This window comes from Quercus robur, chromosome 9, assembly GCF_932294415.1.
Source record: "Quercus robur chromosome 9, dhQueRobu3.1, whole genome shotgun sequence".
In the NCBI taxonomy this organism is placed as follows: Eukaryota; Viridiplantae; Streptophyta; class Magnoliopsida; order Fagales; family Fagaceae; genus Quercus; species Quercus robur.
Genome location: NC_065542.1, coordinates 27931661 through 27949547, shown reverse-complemented (window position 1 = coordinate 27949547; position 17887 = coordinate 27931661). Strand labels below are relative to the sequence as shown.

The 17887-nt window shown below is 35.0% G+C and overlaps 1 protein-coding gene and 1 non-coding gene across 2 annotated transcripts in view; one reads left to right on the top strand and one right to left on the bottom strand.

Moving 5' to 3' along the window:
• The window catches only part of LOC126700297 (protein ORANGE-GREEN, chloroplastic), a 47243-nt gene that overhangs the window by 17422 nt on the left and 11934 nt on the right, over positions 1-17887 (top strand). The window lies entirely within an intron of this gene.
• On the bottom strand, positions 6125-6214 carry LOC126701310 (small nucleolar RNA SNORD34). The gene has a single exon (XR_007647291.1). It is a non-coding gene; the product is annotated as a small nucleolar RNA SNORD34 (small nucleolar RNA).

Here is a 17887-nt window from a genome sequence, read left to right as displayed (position 1 = left end):
ATACTGTTGCACCACCAAAGGTAAAGACATATCCACTCCTAGATTTGGTGTCTTTTGTGTTGGATATCCAATTAGCATCACTATATCCTTCTAATACAGCCGGATAACGAGTGTAGTGCAACCCATAGTTTAAGGTGTATTTCAATTACCTCAAAACCCTAACTAATGCCTTCCAATGGTCTTCCCCTAGATTACTAGTGTATCCACTCAACTTGCTAACAGAATATGCTATGTCCGGTCTTGTGCAATTCATTATATACATAAGACTGCCCACTATTCTCAAATATAGGAATACCAACAGGTCAGGTTCAGGCCGGGTTTCTTTATACCCGAACTCGACCTGCGGGCCTGTATCTGTTACCTGAACTTGACCCAGTTTATAAACGGATTTTTTTCCAGACTCCAAACCCGGCCTGTTGGGCTCCACAGGCCCCGCCCACTTTAGGGCCCAATCCTAAGTCCTAATGGCCTAAACTGTGGCCCAATTTTTTTTTTTAAAAAAAAATTCCATAATTAATTTAATAAATATCAGATTTCTACACTAATTTAATTTACAATAATTATTTTGGATTTCTACAATAATTTTAGATTTCAAATTTCACATAAATCTACAATAATTTACTTTTAGATTTCTCATTTTCCCTTTCAAAACACACCCAAATACAGAAATTACAAACTGAAATACAGAAATCACAAGAAATAATACATAAAAATCACAAACCCATACATAAATCCTATATACATAACCCAAATACTTAAAAAAAAAATTCTTCCTTACAACAAGATTTGCCACAAGTTCAAATATATACAAAATAAATCCCCCAAATCCAAATCCGAGACCATTACATCAAATTCAAAAATCTACAAAATAAATCCCACAAATGAATATACACAATAATACCCCTTTCAGGCACCAAGTAACAAATAAAAAAAAAAAAAAGGAGGGATCTTGGCAGTGGCAAATCTTGGTAGAGGTGGCAGATCTTGGCTGAGCTACACTTGGAGAACAAAGATCAGAGCTTAGAGAAGACAAAGAAAGAGAGAAACAAACTTGATCTTGAGACCGGCGGTCATAGAGCTTGAGACTAACGGTGACAGAGCTTGAGGCCGGCAGTAAGATCATGTGATGGCAGCGGTGAGTGACAGAGGTCAGAGCTTGAGGTTGAGTCCGTGAGTGAGAGTGAGTGAGAGAGGGAGAAAAAGGTGAGTCCATGAGTGAGAGAGGGAGAGGAGAGTGAGGCTGTGAGGGAAATGGATGGGGCTGAGTGTGGAATATGAGGAGAGGTAGGTTTTTTTTTTTTTTTTTTTAAGTTTATATATATATATATATATATATATATATAAATGGGGTTTTTGGTAATTTTATATTTAAACGGGTCAGGTCCGGGTCGGGTATGACAAAAACTTGGACCCACTTCGGGGTTTTTTTTTTTAAGACCTATTCCCCACCTTATTATTTATCGGGCTAGGTAAAATCCGACCCATTAGGGTCGGGCTGGACCGGGTATCCGCAAGTCGGACTTTTATTGCCATCCCTACTTAAATACTCCAATTGAGATATTAATTGCCATTTATTCTTAGTTAGATGTAAATTTACATCTACAAGTGTTCTCACTAGACTGTCATCATATTTCTTGAATTTTTCAAGAACTTTCTTAACATAATGTAATTGAGATAAGACAAGTCCATCAGATTTTCTAGAAATCTTCATTCCTAGTATCACATCTACAACACCTAAATCTTTCATGTCAAACTAACTAGTCAACATTCTTTTGGCAGCTTTAATGATATCATTATTGCTACCTATAATGAGCATATCATCAACATAGAGGCACACAATGACATAGCCATTTGTGGTATCTTTAACATACACACATTTGTCACACTCATTGATTCTAAACCCATTTGACATCATTGCATTGTCAAATTTCTCATGTCATTGCTTTGGAGCTTGTTTTAATCCATAAAGAGATTTAACAAACCTACACACCTTCTTTTCTTGACCAGGAACAATGAACCCTTCAGGTCATTCCATATAAATCTTCTCATTTAATTCACCATTTAAGAATGTAGTTTCTACATCCATTTAATGTATTTCTAGGTTATGCAACGCTGCAATAGCCATCAACATCTGAATTGATGTTATTCTTGTAACAAGTGAATATGTGTTAAAACAATCCACCCCTTCCTTTTGTTTGTAACCCTTTACAACAAGTCTTGCCTTATACTTGTCAATAGATCCATTAGCTTTCAATTTCCTCTTGAATATCCATTTATATCCTAGAGGTTTACAACCTGGTGGAAGATCCTCTTGTTCCCATGTGATTTTGTAAGATGGATTCAATCTCACTATTGACAGCTTCTTTCCAAAAAGGCACCTTAGGTGTAGAAATAGCTTCCTTGAAGCTTTGGGGTTCATCTTCTAACATATAAGTTAGAAAATTCGAACCAAACGATTTTGACATTTTAGTCCTCTTACTACGTCTAGGCTCAACCTCATTCCTCTCTTCCATCAAATCTTGATCATGAGAGCTACTAGACGTAGACTTAAAGTTTCTCTTAAGAGAACTTGATTCTTGTGTGGATTTGTATGGAAATATCTCTTCAAAGAATGACACATTCCTAGATTCAATAATAGTATTGACATGTAGGTTAGGAATGTCAGACTTATAAATTTGAAATCGATATGCAGTACTGTTATGAGCATAAGCGATGAAAACACAATCAACGATTTTTGGTCCTATCTTTGTCCTTTTAGGAATAGGAACCACCACTTTTACCAAACACCCCCACACCTTTAAGAATTTATAGGAAAGTATTCTACCTTTCCATAATTCATAGGATGTCTTATTGGTTTTCTTTTTAGGAAATTTATTAAGAATATAATTGGTAGAAAGAATAGCTTCCCCCCACAAGTTCTGTGGTAAATCGAAACTTATCAATATCGCATTCAGCATTTCTTTCAAGATTCTAGTTTTTCTTTCAGCAACTCCATTTTGCTGAGGTAAATAAGATGCAGTGGTTTGATGAATAATACTATGCTGTAAACAGAACTCAACAAAAGGTGATTCATATTCTCCACCTCTATCACTCCTTAGAACCTTAATCTTTTTGTTGAGTTGATTCTCAGCCTCATTCTTATATTGAATGAATGCCTCAATTGCCTCATCCTTGCTCCTTAGCAAATACACATAGCAGTATCTAGTGCAATCATCTATGAAAGTGATGAAATATTTCTTACCACCTCTAGTTTGTATAGATTTCATTTCACATACATCACTATGTATTAAATCTAGAGGTTCAGTGCTTCTTTCAACTGATTTATAAGATGCTTTAGTCATCTTAGCTTCCACACAAGTTTCACATTTATGATCAAAATCAATTTCAAATTTAGACAATAAATTTAAATTGATTAGTCTATATAAAGTATGTTAATTAGCATGACCCAATCTACCATACCAAACATTAGATAACTCAAGCATGTAAACAAAAGATGTACTCTTATTATTATCAATAATAGGAAAAACAATCATTACATTCATCTTAAACAAGTCATTGCTCAAATATCCTTTGCCCACATATATTCCACTCTAAAATAGTGAAAATTTATCAGACTTAAAAACAAACTTAAAACCATTCTTGCTCAACAATGAGCCAAATACAAGGTTCTTTTGAATGTCTAACACATGCAATACATCCTTCAAAGTAAGAGACTTGCCCGTAGTCATCTTTAGCACAATCTTTCCATTTCCTTCAATCTTAGAGGTTGAAGAATTACCCATGAAAATTTTTTCTCCATTACCTATAGGATTATATGTAGAAAACATTTTCTTTTTTGAGCATACATGACAAGTAGCCCTAGTGTCCACCCACCATTCCTTGGTATTTCCTCCTACCAAGTTCACTTCCGAAATCACCGCAAAAAGGTTCATGTTAGTTTGAGCCACAACAAGATTTACAACAATTTCGTTTAACTTCTGTGTTTAACAAAACTCAAACAATTTGTATTCTCAAAATCAGCCAAGTTTAAGAAAGAAATATAACTATTAACTTTCAATATGTTACTGTGCAAAAAAAAAAAGAAGTCAAATCAACTATTTGTAAAACGAAATGGCAGAGCAGGCAATTTGTACACACTAAACAAACGAATCTAAATAATGCCCAGCCAAACAAAGGTTCAAATAAAACAAAAAGTCGTAATATAATATAATATATTAATCAACGAAACTTATCCAATGAAGCTATACAAATATCTAAATTCAAGCCACAGAAACCAAAAAGTCACGAAACAGTATTAAAAGTCAAACCGATACCAAATCGTAGTAAAAGACAATGACCATCAACTTTATAGAAAAAACAAGAAGATTTTACGCGACAAACCCACAAAATCAATTCACTCAAAAAAAAACCCACAAAATCAAAACCTTTTTGTTTTTTTACAAGATCTGCCCAGGAGTATAAACAATTGCCGAAAACGTTTTTCAACGAACACAAAATTCTTTTCACTGTACATTACAAAAATAAATTAAAGAAAATCTGTTTTAAGATTGTTGGATATATTTCAACAGTTTACTTTTGTGATAAAACAAAAGGAATAGCATACAGATTTAAATATAAGCAATAACACAAATAGATGTGATAGGCAAAAGCAATAAAAAAAATAATATATATATATATATATGAGAATAAATCTGCAAATAATTAAAAACTCATAGACCAAATGCGTGAAAGGATAAATGATTCAAATTAAGTCTTGTGTTTGATACAATCTCCTTAAAGTAGATTTCACCTCTCACACAATCTTTAGTGCTTTGAGACTCACGGACATCTACCTCCCAGGATAAAATGATTTACAACACGGAAAAGAAGCACACAAGGTTCGTGCTCTGCAAACTTCTCTATATCTCTCTCTCTCTCTTTGACTCAAATGAATACACAAAATATTTTCTCTCTAGGAGAGTTTTTCTAAAAAGTTATTTTTCATGAATAAGAGACTATGAAAATATATATTACTGAATAGACACACTGTTTCAGGGAAAAAAAAAAAAACTGCTATATATAGACTTACTGACTCAAAAAATAACATAATAAAATATTATTATTAATTGGACAAGAGAGCCCAATCCACACATGCCTAATGTCCAACCCAATATCTAACCCAAAACTCATATTCTCTATCATTTCCTATGTGGGACTTAAGGATTCTCACAACTTCAATATCATGTTCAACTGGACACATTAAGAGTCAATTTCTTATTCACTCCATAATATTTATCTAACATGATCATGTCACATGCTATTAAGTTTACATTTTCTGCAATGTCATTTGTTGACCCAACTGAAAAACTCCAAGTCGAATAAAACTTGGCAACAATATAAAATTCAACTGTTATAACTTGTATTATTCATGATTTTTAAGATGTCTTGAGAGGCCTAAAGCCTAGAGGTTTCACCTTCTCCAATTCCCACTCGCTCCATTCAACCCAAATGTCAACAACTCTACAACCTTCATTGTACTTTTTTTTTTTTTGAAAGGAATCTCCATTGTACTACTACCCTACCAAGGAGTTTGGCTGCTAAGAAACCATTACTTTTTCTTTTTTGGCAAGTGAAAAGAAAAAAAAATTGTTGGATAAGTAAAAAAAAACTGATAACTTTACAAAAATGAAAAAGAAATGGCCAAATAATCTATTGAAAACACATTATGGTGCAGTTTGGATAGCACGTCCACGTTCACGTTTTCAAATTTTTTTTTTTTTTTTTTTAGAGTCGGTTTTGTTGACTTTTCAACCGTGAACAGTGCACTTGTGCCCTGTTCACGGACCAACAAACTTCATTTTTTATCAACTTTTTCATTAAAAATGGGTCTCACAGCACTATTCACACATTTAAAAATTATTTTGCTACAGTGTTTTCAGTTTTCAGTTTCAGCAAAATAAGTTTTATCCAAACAGACCCTATGAGTTCAGTACCAAGAGGAAAATATCACATTATAAACTTTGAAAGCAACTTCCACAAATCATGAGACAGTGGTAATAATTAATAAACAACAACCCTAAAAGTCTAAAACAAGAAAAAAAAATTTTCCCTTTTTCAATTGACTTTAATAAATACAACATCATAGAAAGGCCTCAGATATGTCAGAGATATCATTATCTTATAACAGATAATCATCCGATGTAGGCAAAATAGTTTTAGATCATCATTGGCCTCAACTTACCATATAGAATTAAGCAAAATACTATTCCAAATGTAAGGTCCTTCAAGTGATAATTCTAGGATAGTGTAAGAACAAACCAGAATTCTTCAAAGTGTCTAAGATAGAATTATGCTAATTGAGCACAACTTTGTGCCACAACTCACCACATGCCGAGTTGTGATTGTCAAAAGTGTGTCCCCACATAGTCCACAGACACATTTTTGTTAATCACAACTTGTCATGTGGCAAATTGTAGCACAAAGTTGTGCCCAATTATATGATATTAGCACAACTCTCTAAGATAATGTCATATAGGCACCACTTTAGCTTTCTTGTTTGTTCAATGTATCCATAGTTCAACCAATAGAAAGTTTTCAACATTAGGACATTGTGCAAGCATTGATTCACCATCAAAGATCAACGTAACATTATTATAGTGCTTTTTTTCTTCCAAGTACTTATAAAAAGTGCATGAAGCTAAGTTTCTATTTGAGAACATTTTATCTAGCTTTTTACTGGCAATACTAATTCTATAAATATAAAGTAAAAGTTATATAAAATAAGTAAGTGACTCGTGTGGAATCTACAAATAGTAAGATAAATAAGCAATAAGCTGGCTTATAAGTACATTCCAAACATGCACTAATAATTCAATTAAATAATTATTAGACATTTTTCCATACCAATAATAGTTTTTCATAGTTTTAAAAACAAATTAGACTGGCCGATTGAACCAGTTTAATCAAGAATTGATCACTAATTTAGTATTGTGGGGCCCAATAATTTGTGGCCCTAGCCCATTTATTCATTGGGGCCCAAGGCCCGAGCCGAGGAAGGTTATGGCCTAGGATCGGTAATGCAAGTACAAAATAGTCTTAGGACACAGCTGAGGATGATTCAGTCCTCGGCATGTCCGAGGTCTCACTGGAAGGAAGGGCAAAAACGGTATAGGAGCAGCTTGGAAAAAATCTAAAATATCTAGGTCAATAGAGAAGGATACGCTGGAAAGTGTAACAACTAGGGAAAGCTGTCTTTACTGCCATTCAATACTCTGCACCTGACAGAGCCATACTCTCCAGCTTTTACAACCACCCCCAACCACTCTGGATATGAGCTGATGGGACAAGTATCAGTCTTGGAAAAGTCGATCCTACACGTGGACGAAGGATAAGGAACACATGCTAGTATAAAAGGAAAAGTAAGCAATTCAGAGCAGGGGCTGGGAAAAATGGCCAAAAACCAGAGCCTCCCAGCCCGCCTCCAGGAGAAAGACTCCTATGGCGATCACGATTTAATTATGTACGGACACCAAGAAAAACCCACCGTCTAGTGACTAAGGCCTAGCCTTTCAAACCCACGCTCTATAAATGATATTATTTGGGCCTTTTTACGTGCGAACCCAACACTACTACGGGTCGTCACAAATCGTGTCCTTACAATTAGCGCCGTCTGTGGGGAAGGCTTGTGTGTTAGCATAGGTGGTAGGTCGAGACAGTCCCCTTGTCATTTCTAACAGCCGGTTGTAGTGTTTTAGCGTAAAGTTCCACTAGGGGCTATGTTTCTTTACTAGGGGCTACGCTTCATAGCGTCAGCCACACGGATGGTTCTAGGGGCTTGGCCGAGGAGCTAATTCCCTTAAAACTAAGGTCTCGTGCCATAGCCGAGGGGTTAATTCCCCCAACTACTTATCAATATCAAGTTTTGGACAGAACCAAGGTATTGTATGGTCCTCGGACTCAAACCTATGGGAAAACCAACTACTTAGAAGAAAAACTGAGTTTTGGACAAAACCAAGGTATTGCATGGTCCTCGGACTCAAACCTATGGGGAAACCAACTACTTAGAAGAAAAACTGAGTTTTGGACAGAACCAAGGTATTGCATGGTCCTCGGACTCAAACCTATGGGGAAACCAACTACTTAGAAGAAAAACTGAGTTTTGTACAGAACCAAAGTATTGCATGGTCCTCGGACTCAAACCTATGGAAAGGTCAGCTACTTAATAAAAATTCTAAGTTGCTCAATCCTCGGATCAAATACCAGAAGAGGTTAAAGCTATGAAAGTTATTAAGAAGATGGGGAAACACCTTATTACTCAGCAACCTGTAGGGGCTGTTCATTTTTGCATTATATGTCTTCGGATGATTACCTCCTACACCGCACCGAGAATTCAGTTGCTATCTCGGTTATTTTGGGGTAAGTGTTGCTTTCTCAAGTCGGAATTATTGTGCCAAACAACTCTATTAAGTTCATAATAATATATTTTCCTTAGCAAGGGTTTCGACCCTAAGTGTCATTTGTTCAAGTTGGCATTATTGTGTCGAACAGCACTCGTAAGTTCATGATAACGCCTTTTTTCTTGGTAAGGGATTTCGTCCCTAAGTATTGTTTTCTCAGGTCGGTGTTATTGTGCCAGACAGCCCTAATAAGCTCATCATAATATCTTTTCTTTTTCTTCTTAATAAGGATTTCAGCCTTAAGTATCATTTGTTCGATTCGGTATTATTAAGTCGGATAGTTTCAATAAGCATAGAGCAAGATCTTTTTATTAACTGGGATTTTGGCCCTAAGCATCGTTCAAAGTATAGATAAATAAAAAATAAAATAAAAAAAGAAGAAAAAAAAAAAAGAAGAAGAAGTCGCAAAGTAGCGCATCTATTTACGACATATCCATTCCAAAAAAGAAGAGATAGAACATACGAAATAAAGCAATGATAATTTTTATTAATATAAAGGGGTATTACAGTGTACAAAGAAGGGCTTAAACAAGCCTATATAGAAAACGAGTTACTAAAACAATAAAAAAAAATAAAAAATAAAAAATAAAAACAAAACAAAACAAAACAAACGAACAACCAGAAATCTTTTTAAGCTCTGCTCCCAAGTCTTTTCAAACTCTACTCCATTAGCATCCATATTGAGAGGAGGACCTTCCTTGGTGGGAGAGGAGAAGAAGAGGAAGAAGGAAAAGCACCAAGATGGATCTGGTGGTGGAAAGAAGAAGAAAGAGAGGCAAAAGGAGGCACCAGTGAAGGAAGAGAGGAAGAAGTAGGGATACTTTGTCCCTGCGTCAGTCCTGACTCCTAACACGCTGGTGCCATGTTAGCTATGCTCATAAGAAAGCGGCTGGTACTGATAATGGGTGACCCCAGCTCAGTCGCGCCAAAAGTTTGACGCGACGAGCCCCTACTTCGGATTTTGGCTGAAATGAGGGTAAGAAGGATCTTGAATCTCTGCCATCCCTGCCTTGACCGAGCCACTTTGAGTTTCATAAGAACATGGTATTTCTGGGAAGGGTGTGGTTCCTTCATTACCTACTCCTATCTCAAATGTAACACAATTTAAGGTGTAACTAGTGGATAAAGTAAGCTCTGGAGGAGGCTAAGTGTTTCAGATTTCAGAAGGATTAAAAGGGTCTCTGTACAAGAGAAATAACCTCTTGCTTTTCTTCTTATATGAAGGGCAAAACGGAAGGTATTTAATCTGTTCAGATTTCCAAGAAAATCTATAAACGAGAACATACCCGTTCCACTTCCCCACACCGTCAATAACCGTTGAATTTAAATGGTCTCGTAAAGAGAAATCATTAAAAGGCGCGTTTTGGATAAGCAAACGGCAGGAACGCATCGTGAATGAATTTAGAGGAATGTCTCGTAGCCTGGTATGTTTCCTAGGTAGATGAAGAGACACCAACATTAATGAAGGACCGAGTTAAACGAGTCGTAATAAAGGCTTGGCATTACCAAAACCCTCCTCTCCAACCAAGAGGTCGGACAGCAGGATTTTGAGGGGCTATTGTGGGGCCCAATAATTTGTGGCCCTAGCCCATTTATTCATTGGGGCCCAAGGCCCGAGCCGAGGAAGGTTATGGCCTAGGATCGGTAATGCAAGTACAAAATAGTCTTGGGACACAGCCGAGGATGATTCAGTCCTCGGCATGTCCGAGGTCTCACTGGAAGGAAGGGCAAAAACGGTATAGGAGCAGCTTGGAAAAAATCTAAAATATCTAGGTCAATAGAGAAGGATACGCTGGAAAGTGTAACGACCAGGGAAAGCTGCCCTTACTGTCATTCAATACTCTGCACCTGACAGAGCCATACTCTCCAGCTTTTACAACCACCCCCAACCACTCTGGATATGAGCTGATGGGACAAGTATCAATCTTGGAAAAGTCGATCCTACACGTGGACGAAGGATAAGGAACACATGCTAGTATAAAAGGAAAAGTAAGCAATCCAGAGCAGGGGCTGGGAAAAATGGCCAAAAACCAGAGCCTCCCAGCCCGCCTCCAGGAGAAAGACTCCTATGGCGATCACGGTTCAATTATGTACGGACACCAAGAAAAACCCACCGTCTAGTGACTAAGGCCTAGCCTTTCAAACCCACGCTCTATAAATGATATTGTTTGGGCCTTTTTACGTGCGAACCCAACACTACTACGGGTCGTCACAAATCATGTCCTTACAAGTATGATAAAAATAAAACCCCTAAAACCAATTTAAAAAAAAAAAAAACATGCCAAAACGGGTAAAAATCAAAAACTAAGAGTAGAGTAAAAATGGTTCTTTTAACATATTGACTTTTAAAACTATGCTTTTTTTCTACATCTCACTTTTTATTTATTTATAGCATGCCACCACTATAAATCATTGGATTACACTATTTATAGCAACCCTTATCCCAAAAAAAAAAAAAAAGTATAGATCATAATTTAGCAATTTGATGTTTAGCTCTGTAGTATTGTGTATTTTAGGATCTTCTAATTGGAGTTGTATATTTTAGTGTAATTAAAGATGTATTATGTGATAGTGTGGAAATTGAATGACTGGTGGATTATGTTATTCCTTGAGTACAGTGTAGATGCTCTTAATATCAAGAAGTAAAGAAACAAGAATGAAAAGAAAGGGGAAGCTTTAGTTCAAAAAGTTTAGTTGGTTCTTGTTAATATCAAGTTTAAACTTGATATTAGCATGTTGGTCATGGTCATAAATCTAGGTATCGAGTTTGGGACGTGTCGCCTTCTATTTCACCTTTATTATCCATTTTTACAAATTTTTAATGCAGTAATCAACGTGTTATTAATTGGAAGATAATGCTACAATTTAGTATTAACCTTTAGGGGGAGGAAAAAAAATATCCTCTGAATAAATCTTATAAATAGTGCATATATTGAAAATGCATAATGAAATTGTAACAATAAAATTACTTACAAAATACATGTGATGACCTTTACAAAAGCTATTATGAAAAAATTGATGGATCAATGTAGAAAAGTGAAATATTTACATCAAGTAAAATTGTAAAATAATTCACTACATCTGTAATATAGAATAGGCGAACTTATTAATATAATGTTGGCTATGATGGAGAAGTTGGTGGAGCAATGTTATTTGTTCCACATTCTAATTGCTTTCCAGCAACTTTTGCCATGAACCTATGATACAAAATGTGTTACTTTGTGTTATTAATAGAGACTTTAAAACGTACACAATAATGATAAGTACAATAAACATCAAGCATAAACTTGTGAAATTAAATATTTGAACTGGCCTTGTGATGATATTGCATAGCTCCATGTATGTGAAAAGATCTACTTCTACTTGGGACTTGAGGAACTGTCATTTAATTACCAAAATTTTTATAAAAAATTTAAATAAAAACTATGTAATTAAGTTTTTTTAATAAAAAATTTAAATAAAAATTATGTAATTAAGTTTTTTTTTTAAAAAGTAGATGTGGTAATGATTTATACCTACTTTATTATCGCATCATCCTTGACTCTCATTTTCAGTTTGTCTTCACTGTTTTGGATGTTGAAAATTGCATTGTCCTTGGTTTTTTTTCTTTGTTTCTTTTTTTTCTCATGGATGTTGTAAACCACATTGGCTTTGATTTTCATTCTCCGTTTGTCTCTGTTGGCATGAGTGTTAGAGATCACATTGTCCTTCATTTTTCCTTTGTCTTTATTCTTATGGATGCTAGAAACCTCATTGTTCTTGACATTGGTTTGTTGTTTGTCTTTGTTTTTGGAACTTCAAAATGAAGAAAAAAAAATTGTTTGTATATTAAGATTATCAATTAGTTTAAATCCTATTTTAAAAAATAGCGTAACACACCTTTCCAATTCTTGTGACTCTAAAACTCGTTTCATTTCTTTCCAAAACTCTTTCTTGTCAGCTTAAACAGTGAATCCCCAACCAGGTGAATAAATTTGCAATTTTCGAACCTAACCTATACGCAGCATGACATTGGTAATATTAATTTTGTTAAAATAATAGAAAGGATGCTGATTAAAGATATCATTTAAAAGAAATATACCTTGTTATCAATGGCTTCCATGTTTGATATTAATTGATCATCCTTCCACTTCTCCCAATAAGCAGTAGGAACAGCATGCGCTCCATTATTTAGCATATATAGTGGACTCAATCTGCATGTTTGAGTTGGGCATCCTTCCTGTTACCAATTAATTGTATCCATAAAAAATATCAAGAAATGAAATATTAAAATGAAGACACCATAACCATTAAAATTTGTAAATTATTAAAATAAATCCATATGTAAAACAATTCTTTCCAATTGTTAATTAATACCTATGATGAAGGGAACAAAACATCTTTATACACAATATTTCTTATGTGAACACCTTGCTCCTCAGGTATTCTTCCTTTTTGCACCAATAGTTTTGTGGTGGATTGGGAGACTCCCCTTGACAACGCCACATATAATTGGTCATGACTAAAAACATGATCAGGAAAATAAATTCCAACAGTTGGAATTGTCTGACCTTGCGCATTGTTTATTGTAAGTGCAAAACTCAAACATACAGGAAATTGTTGTTGGATCATTACAAATGGTAGGTGTACATTTTATGTTATTTTCAAAGGGATTCTTGGCAAGAAAGCACGTGTACTCCCATATTGTCCAGTCAAAATTTCAACGTCAATGACATTGTTAAAACATCCACGGCATATCAATCTTGTTCCACTTCATAATCCGGCTTTTGGATCTATATTGCTCAACAACATAATTAGAGCACCCTTCTTCAGCCTTAATATATGTGGTGGTAATCCCCCTAGAGATATATAATTTAGGAATTCTTGTTGATATAGATGTTGTGTATCCCCTTCAACCTCATCAAAAGAATGTAACGTAAACTCATCTCCTGGGAATTGAGAAATTATATTTGCATTAAGCTGTTCAACATCGTCATTTATAGGTGTTAGCAAAGCCCTGTCAATCATATATCTTGCATCATTGGCATGTTTTTACAAACTTGGAAAACTTGATCAATCAAGTTGTATATAGAATGCTGGCCCTCCCATTACATTGCCATTGAAAGGGGTAGTTTAACCAAAACATCCATTATAAATGGTTCATTCCCATCACCGATGCATTGGTAAACTGTTCATCATTGACAAACCTCATATTTTGCTTCAAATGTAACACTTTGACATTTTTTCATAATGGGGATTTGACTATGCATGCATCAATCATTTCTGCCTTTGTACCCTTTGGAACAACCGAAAGTACTTGACGAAAATCTCCCCCAAAATTAGCACCTTCCCACCAAAAGGTAAATTTACTTCCATAATATTTTTAAATATTCTATCTAAAGATTCAAGCGCACGTCGATTTACCATTGGGGCTTCATCCCAAATAATTATGGTGGCACGTCTAATAAGTTCAACTAAGTCTATTTGTTTACTTACTGAGAAAGTATATGAAGTATTGGGAGTTAAAGGAATCTTAAACCTAGAATGTGTTGTTCTTTCATCAAAGAGTAATGTTACTGCTATGCCAGATGTAGCTGTGGTAATTGTAATGTGACCGGCTTTTCTCAAGGTTGCCAATATTGTGCAATACAAAAATGTTTTCCCAGTTCCCCCTAGCCCATCGACAAAGAATATCATGCTTTGCTTACGATCAATAACTGTCATGATTGTCTAATATGCAACTCTTTGGTCGTTATTCAACTTTTCAATTAAAGTGAGTTCTTCGTCTACATTAAGAATAGTTAGCTCATCCTGTATGAGTCTTAGTACAGCTGAATCATTATCACATTCCCCAGTTGAAATCAGCAAATCATACTCTGTGATGTGCTTTCCATGTTGCAAGAGTTACGCCTCTAAATCATTAAGAAGTTTATTTGTATGACATGTCTTTGTTGTAACAAATGTTGATGGATAATCTTCTACCATATATGGGTAGAACTCATTTCACAATTTCTCTTGCTCCAATTGGTAGACAAAATACCAATATTGTTGCAAACAATCTTCTTAAAGCTGACAGCATTCGAATGTCTCTTGCCCCAAGCAAACACTGTCGTATGTTATTATCATTCTCTATTAAACCCCTTTCTTTAGCTGCTTGCTTAAAAGTTGGATAGTTGATTCCATTAACAGTCAATAAATCGTCAAATCCGGTTGGCCCCTTGACATGATTAAGGACACACAAATTGAATTTCTCTCCATCAAATGGTGAAATAGTATATATCCTACCATTACTTTTTTATGAGATCTTCTTCTTGTCCATGTTTTTTTTTGTATAATTCCAATAGTAATGGTTAGGAAACTCTATATATAGATAATTTCATGCATCATGATCAATCATATTCATATAAAAAAAAAAAAAAAAAAAAAAACCAGTGAGCATTGTCTTTTTACTTCACTCCAAAATATTAGCAATAGGTTCATGTGGTCTAAAGCGTACCCGTTGTCTATCTGGAAGATGAATTTACAAATGAAAAATGGTAGGGTACATTTGATACATAGGAAAAGAAAATATCTTCCAGCATGCCTTTAGAACACAAACCCATCTTGCATCAATGTACTATTGGACCCCATCATAATTTGGGCTTGGTCTAACTTCCATAGAGACACGATCTGGGCGTTTATACACATATTTATATAAGTACTTTACACTCTTGATACTGCAACATATTTCAATAATAATATGGCAAATTGGCAATTATATTTCTGCAATAACCAAGGATTATATGGAACAACCCAAGTGTTGTCTACCATAATTTTGCAATGATCATTCAATGGCATGGGATTATTAGTATCATATCATTTGTAAACAGGATATAAGTCATTGCCTTGGTAGGTTTCTGGCAAGAAAGGCTTTGGGTATCTTTATTTACATCGCCAATTTTTCATGCACAGTGATCTTGGATTTTTTACTCTGCAAGGACCATGTATCATACACGGCATTTATGCTTTAATAACCTAATTGAAATCCTCTAGATTATGCAATTTATCATCTTCATCGAAAATTATAAGCATGTGTGCATGTGGTAAACCCCTTTTTTGGAACTCAAAGACCTGCACATATACATAACTCTTTCGAGAACCCCCTTGACCCCGATACCATCTTTCAATTCTTCAAATTTCGATTTGAAAACTCTTGCAAGCAAGTTTAGACAATCTTGTAGGTTTTGTGCAGGTAAAAGCTCATTTTGGATTTCTTCCCACCTTGGATTGCATGTCATTGTGATGAATAAATCTGAATTCCCAAACTTTTGAACCAATGACATTGCATCTAAAAATTGTTGGATCATATCACGTGGGCTTCCCACAAATGATGAAGGTAGAATGGTTCTATGTCCAACATTTCCTAAATATAAGATGAAAAAGTTGCGCCATTAATAAATGTATGATTAATATTAAATTGGGCAAATTGCAAATTACACCCCTAAAGTCTGGAAGTATTTGGATTTTACACCCTGATGTTTCAAAATTTAGATTTCACCCCTTGAAGGAGGATAAATGGTTACCTGTGAAGTGTAGTAGTTCCATTATTTCTCCTCTCCCATTGATGCCAGCTGAGACAAAAGTTCATACCCTTATTAACTCAGATTTTGGAGTATAGAAACAAGACATGGTTCATCAATTGTTTCTACCACATGAATCCTCAGTGGTTTTGGGAATTCCCCTTAGCAAAAGAAACCCTTCTGATCATATTGTTTGGGCACACACCCCATCTAGATTGTTTTCCACTAGCAGTGCCTATAAGCTCCATATGTCTAGTATTTCGGCTAGCCTTGCAAATAGCTCAAATCCAAGTCCACAAAAATAGTTTTGGAAGGGTATTTGGCAGCTACATATTCTTAACAAGATCAATCATTTTATTTGGAAGGCTAGTAACAATGCGTTGCCAACAATGAGTAATTTGTTTCACTGGCAGATTACCTCCTTGACTACTTGCGAACTTTGTAAAGCTTGTCTTGAAGATTCATTGCACACTCTCTGGCATTGCAAGGAAGTGGAAAGTGCATGGAGTTTGTTCATCAGCTTCCACCAAGCAAACTTTCCTCCTCCAACAAATTCCTGTGAGCTAACTAATCGATTTTTGCAAGTTAAAGATGATTACAGGAAGGAAATTTTTGTTATCTCGGCTTGGCTTTTGTGAAGCTGGAGAAATGCTGTTCATTTTGGCAGACTCGTGCAACCTATTGCTAACATTAGTGCTTTGGTAGGAAATTTGCTTTGAGATTTTCTTGCTGCACAGGATGTGGAACCGAAGTCACTCTGCCATCTGATGTGAAACATTGGCATCCTCCAGATCAAGATTCTTACAAGCTTAACTTTGATGCAGCTGTCTTCAAAGCTTCTAATACAGCTGGAATTGGGGTTATAGCTCGTGATTGGGGTGGGGAAGTTATTGGTGCTCTGTCTCAGTCTATTCCAGCTTCTCACTTGGTTGTATATATGGAGGCCCAGGCATGTCAAAGAGCTATCCAATTTGCTGTTGAAATTAGGCTTCGCAGAGTTGTTTTTGAAGGGGATTCAGCTTTGGTGATCAATGCTATTACTCAAGAAGGTGCTGAATTTTCTTCCTATGGAAACATTATTGATGAAATTCACTACATTGCTGCAGATTTCCAATTTGTCAAATTCAATCATGTTAGTCGTGTATGTAATTGTGTTGCAGATGTTTTAGCTAAAAATGCTAAAAACATTTAGGGGCAACAGGTGTGGATGGAAGATCCACCTGATGACATTGTTCCCCTATTGCTTTTTGATGTTCATTAATTTTTCCTTTCAATTAAGTCCTAGACTGCTAGTTTGGTTTCTCATAAAAAAAAAAATTTGAAGACCTAATTGTTAGAACATAGTAGAAATGGTTCTATATTAAGAGCATTAAATCTTTTGATTTGACTATTCAAAGAAAAAAGCTTGAATTATGTAAGATGTTGTGAAAAAAAAAATTATTGCAAATTATGAAAATATTTCCTTATCAAGTATGCAAAAAATTTATTGGAATTCATCTAAATTTCATTGGAAAATGTATCATAATTTTCTAAAAATAAAAATGCCTTATTTATCTTAACCAGAGCCAGAATCCCCTTAAATTTGCTTGTTACTCTCAATAATTATTTGATTTTTATTGAAATCAATAGTAATACCATCAAAAAAAAAAATTATCAATAAAAATTTTCTTGAAATAACTCTCCTTAATTTTATCAAAGTGTTTGCATCAATTTTTATATGAATATGCATGTAATTTCTCAAAAAAAAAAAAAAAATTGTAAATTTCTCTTAATCATTTTTATTAGGAAACATGTCCAATTTATTTTTTTAAGGGTTTAGTTTATTTTTTATAAAAGTAATATGCCACAATCATATTTTGATCGTCACTGAAAAGGTACAAAAATATTTTAAACCTCATGTTGCACATGGTAATC